General features: G+C 41.0%; 2 pseudogenes; both read left to right on the forward strand.

Moving 5' to 3' along the window:
• Positions 1-338: 338 nt before the first annotated feature.
• LOC119538172 lies at positions 339-1235 on the forward strand (annotated as a pseudogene).
• A 1083-nt stretch (positions 1236-2318) lies between these two features.
• LOC119537127 lies at positions 2319-5624 on the forward strand (annotated as a pseudogene).
• The last annotated feature ends 232 nt before the right edge of the window (positions 5625-5856 follow it).

Below are 5856 nucleotides of genomic sequence, written 5' to 3' on the forward strand. Positions count from 1 at the left end.
CTCAGAAAATATCCTTTACAAAATAGAGGTGGGGAAATTTGTTGCTTGCTTTCTGTATGCAGATGCCAGGGAAAATATTTGGAATATTTGTACTTGCTGATGATGACACAGGGAGATTAAAACATTTCCATTTTTTATTTGTTATCCTATTAATATGGATCATGAGATTACTTCTAGATATCTTGTATTAGTCCTAAGAATTATTATGGGAAAATGGCTGCACTCTCAAGCTTTCTATTTACCAAATGACAAAAATACACTAATTTAAGCCAATTTTTTTTTATGCCACCGAAGGAAGGTTCTGTTGATTCTCACATCCTGATTCCCTCATATTTGCTATGTCAGACTTCAACACCTCAGAAGTGGAAATTTCTACCTTCTTCCTGATTGGGATTCCAGAGATGAAGACAGCTCACAGTTGGTTGTCTCTCCCCATTTGCCTCATGTACCTCCTTGCCATCCTGGGGAACTTCACCATCTTCTTTTTCATAAAAACAGAGAGCTCTCTGCATGAGCCTATGTATTATTTCCTCTCCATGCTGGCAGTTTCTGACCTGGGACTGTCCATCTCCTCCCTACCAACCATGCTGAGAATCTTCTTATTCAATGATGCAGGAATTTCCCCCAATGCCTACTTTGCACAAACATTTTTCATTCATGGATTCTCAGCTACAGAGTCATCACTACTTCTCATCATGTCCATTGATTGCTTTATAGCCATCTATACCCCTTTGTGATATACATCTATTCTTTCCAGTGCCAGTGTCATTAAAGTCATCCTTGTATTTGCTGGGTTAAGTTTTTTCTTCATCCTTCCTTTTCCCTTTATTCTAAGGAGGCTGAAATTTTGTAAGAAAAGCCTTTTATCCCACTCCTACTGCCTCCACTAGGATGTCATGAAGCTGGTCTGTTCTGACAACAGGGTCAATATCATCTATGGATTTTTTTGTGGCTCTTACACCTATGATAGAATTGGTGTGCATTTCTGTATCTTACATGATGATATTGAAAATTGTTCTGGGCATTGCCTCACACAAAAGCCGCCTCAAGGTCCTCAACACTTGCACCTCCCACTTCTGTGCTGTACTCATCTTCTATGTACCTATTGTTACCTTGTCTGTCCTCCATCGGTTTGCCAAAACTGCCTCTCCTGTTATTAGAATCGTTATTGCTGTTACCTTCTTTTTGTTTCCACCCCAATGAATCCCATTGTGTACTCAGTGAAGAGCCAGTAGATTAGAAAGCTGCTCTGGGTGAAGTTATGTGAGAAACAGCATTGATGGGAAATTTCAGCTGCAAAGAAAAACCAGCTCAGCTGGCACTTTCTGAACAAACATAGGGTTCCATGAATGAGAACGGAAGAATAGAGATTGAACACAATGATACATTGCTTTTTGCCAGCAGGCCAGTATAATTTCAAGATACTGACATAATTAATCAGTACTAACATTCTAGATTAGATGCCTTGAGAATTAGGTGTGGTGTCATAATTGCTTTTAACTATTTTTGCCACCTCCTTTTCCATTTTTACTTGTCTCCACAACCAAGTATATAACTCTATCAAAAACAACCACAGCAACACAATGCAAATAACTTGAGAAATTTTTAAATTTATTACTCTAAAAGATAAAAAAAAGTGTTCAATTAGGAAAAAACAACCAAAAGAGTAGTTAAGTCTGGCAGATCAGCAGTGACTGAAGTGTGCAGAAAGAATAAACACACACACACACACAGGGTCAGCATCTCCTAAACAAGTGTGTGTATATGTGCATGTGTAAGTGTGTATGTGATCAGTAATTCAAATAAAGAATTAAAAATGCCTCTGTCCTCAAGTCCTCTGAAACATCTGGTGATTTGAGGTTCCCAGACATAAAGATAGCTCGTTAATTGTATTTTCAATTGTTTGCAATACATTCAGAATGTAAAGATATATGGGAGGGTATGGGAAGATGGAAGTGTAGGGGCTGCAGGACTCAGTCCTTCCACCAAAATGACTATTACATTGGCAGGAACAGTGTGACACAACTATTTTGAAACTCTAGAAGCCAGAAGAAGACTGTACAGCATCCAAGGAAGAGCACAAGGAAGAGGTTAATAAACTATGGTACAGAGCAGTAAATTACTCTCTCTTCTCAGTGGCCACTGACACCTATCCCCCACTCTCACAGCAGGCCACTGTGGGGTCCAGCCCCTAGCTAGCTTGCTGATATCAGAAAGGCACTTAAAAACTTCTTCTTCCACAACACTGGTGTGGGCAGGGCAGACCATCGATCTTGGTTTTTGATCAGTGGATTCAGTTCCCCCAAGACCTGGCTCTGATGGTGGCCACTGTTTCAGCCCACCCTGTCAAAGGCCTCCATGGAGGAGACTTAAAGACTCTACCATTCCTCAGGGCTGTGGGACAGTTAACTGAAGGTACACAAGAGACAGTTAGTTGAAGGGCTGCATTTGCTACACAGGCCAACAATGCTCAGATTTGGAGAGCAGTGGAAGAGGATCTTGGCACCTCCCGAAGGCACTCTGGGGCCTGTCAGTTCCCCCTTCTTGGGTCCCTGGCCCTGTCACCACTGTGGGACAGAAACCTTAGAAATTCCTCTCTGGTATGACCCTCCTCCCAGAATTTGTCCTTCAGGCAAAAGCAGTTTGAGATGAGCAAAGGAAGGTAAGAAACTATAGAGGCAGACAGCCTGCAGCAAATGCTTGTCTTCTTAAATATGTTATTTGTATCTCTCAGAAGGGAAAAAAAGACAATGCAAAACAGAGAATAGAACTACGGAGGTGGGCATTATAAGTCAGGCATTATTTATAAAGCAGCTTCATGATTCAAACCAGAGTTAACTAGTCATAGTACAGTGTGGTGTATAGCACCATGGTATGGTATAAAGTTATTAAAAGAGAAAGTGGATCCCCATTATGCAAATCGGAAGATGTGTATCCTTAAGCAGAGTCCAAGGAGTCTAGAGAGCTTTAAACACTGGAAAAAAAATTAACAAAATCTTGCTAATCCAGATGCAGGTTATGTGCAATATAACCTATCATATTTTAACTTCCCATTTTTCCTTAAATTCTGTTCTGTAGCCTCCCTCTCCATCTCCCTCTCTCTTTAAATCACCTAATCCTCTGTGAAATCAATGTCTATATTCCACCTTCCTATTCTACAAAATTAATCCACCCTAAACATCAATGGGCCTTAATTCATTTAGTGAACCATCAGCCCCTGGCTGTCTCTGAAAGCAACCCATACTCTTCAGATCTCCTCCGAGGGCCACAGTCACAGGGCACAACAGTGACTTGCTGAATATTTTAGTGAAGGAATGAGTGAATGTAAGAGAGCTAAACTCTAGCCTACCAATTAAGAACCAATGCCAAAGACTCAGAGATAACTGCATAACCCACTATCTGGGACCAAGAGCAGTGTAACTCAGAATGAGGACTCTTATACAGCTATGCACTAACACTAATACACAGGACTAGAGAAACAGAATGTGTGGGAATTTTAAATTGCAGTGAAATCAGGCTGGCATCTAGAAGCTGGCAAAGAAATAAAGCCCAATGTGGTTTTTCAGGCAGCTCATGGAAGTCACAAAAGATTAGTGCTCTGAGGGTCATGGTTTCTATTTCCAAAAGAGCTAAGTGAGAAATGCTGAAATTTTCCCCTGTCTCTCACCATCATATATGGTTCTACTGAAGCTTTGCAGGGTTGCTTGCTTCTGCTATCCTAACCTATGGTGTAGAAACTCAGGATCATCTGGCTAAATTTCCATCTGAAGCACTTGTTCAATGCTCAGTTTGTCTGAATGGTAGTGGGCTGCAGCCTTTTCATTTCCCATTCATGTTCTCGTTCTGCATGTACCAGAATCAGTGGTGAGAAGAGACATCACTAACTTCTATGGCATCCATCAACAAGTCAAATCTGGACCCCGGAACAGTAATTGAACGCTAATTGAGATTCTTGGACTAGGGAATATTCAGTTTTTGGATTTTCTCTTCTTTGCAGTGTGCCTGGTGGCTCTACTGGGAAAGATCATTTTATAATCATCATCTCTGCAGAAAGCAATTTGTACTAGCCCATGTATTTCTTCATGGCAGTTCCAGCAGACACTGATATAGGGATCTGCATATCCACTGCTCCCAAGATGCTGGTCATCTTCTGGTTCAGCTCTTGTTCCATGGCTTTTAATTGATGCTAAACCTAAATGGGCATTAACTCATTTAGTGAACAGTTATCCCTGGCTGTCTCTGAAAGCAACCCATACTCTTCAAAACTCCTCAGAGGACCACAATCACAGGGGACAACAGTGACTTGCTGAATATTTTAATGAAGGAATGAGTGAATATAAGAGGGCAAAACTCTACCCTATCAATTAAAAAAGCAACGCCAAAGACTCAGAGATAACTGCATAACCCAGACTCTGGGACCGAGAACAGGATGCATAGGCACTTTAAATTGCAGTGAAATCGGGCTGGTATCTAGAAACTGGCAAAGAAAAAATGCTCAGTGTGGTATTTCAGGCAGCCCAGCCTGGAACTCATGAAATTCACAGAAACTAGTGTTCTGAAGATCATGGCTTTCATTTCCACAAGAGCTAAGTGAGAAATGCTGAAACCTTCCCATTTCTCACCATAATATATGGTTCTACTGAAGCTTTGCATGGTTGCTTCTGTTTTTCTAATATGTGCATAGAAACTCAGGATAATCTGGCTTAATTTTCATCTAAAACACTGAACTTATTTGTTCAATGCTCAATGTGTCTGAATGGTAATTTCTCATTCATGTTCTCCTTCTGCAGGTAAAAGAATCAGTAGTAAGAAGAGAGATCGCTAACTTCTGTGGCATCCATCAACAAGTCAAATCTGGACCCCAGAACAGTAACCCTAATTGGCATTCTTGGACTAGAGAATATTTAGTTTTGGATTGGTTTTCCCTTCTTTGCAGTGTACGTAGTGGCTCTACTTGGAAAGATCAAATCATCATCTCTGAAGAACACCATTTGCACCAGCTCAAGCAGCCACTGATGTAGGCATCTGCACAGCCACTGCTCCCAAGATGTTGGCCATCTTCTAGTTCAGCTCCTGTTCCATGGCCTTTGATAAAGCCTGCCTAGCCCAGCTCTTTTATGTCCATGCTTTGCAGTGCATGAAATCTGGCATCCTGTTGGCCATGGTCTTTGTCCAATATGTTATTCTTTGAGGTACATCTCCATCCTCACACCTTTCATCTTGTGTTGCCTGATGGTGGTGGTGGCAATCATAGCCACCATGCTGGTAAGCCAGTTACCCATTTTAGTCAAAAGACTGCACATTTTCCACTCCACTGTTACTGCCCATTCTTACTGTGAACACATGGCTGCGGTCAAGCTGGCTGCCAAAGGCAAGTGAGTCAATAAAATATGTTGTCTCTTTGTGGGTTTTACAATTCTGGGAATTGACATGATTTTTATCCTTGTCTCCTATATCCTGACTTTCCAGGTTGTTTTCATCTACAACAACACGAGGCATGATTCAAAGCATTTAACATGTGCACAGCTCAAAGTTTTATGTTCCTTGAGTTTTATATTCTAGTCTTCTCTCCTTTTTCAGCCACCATTTGGACATCTGCCAACATTCTTTGGTCTACTATGTAATTCCTTGTGCCACCTGTACTCAACCATATTGCCTATGCTGTAATAAACAAGGCAATCCATAAACAGGTGGCACCGATTTTTTTTTTCTGAATTATGGATCTCAAACAGTAATCTTTCCAAGGTATAATCAAGGAAATAAAACATTTTCTTCCTAGAGATGGAAACAGGTTGAACTCTTGTGTGCTCCATGTTTGGGGATTCACATCATCATGCTCAATCTTAAAGACTTTTA

Source organism: Choloepus didactylus, chromosome 6 (assembly GCF_015220235.1).
Source record: "Choloepus didactylus isolate mChoDid1 chromosome 6, mChoDid1.pri, whole genome shotgun sequence".
Classification (NCBI taxonomy): Eukaryota; Metazoa; Chordata; class Mammalia; order Pilosa; family Megalonychidae; genus Choloepus; species Choloepus didactylus.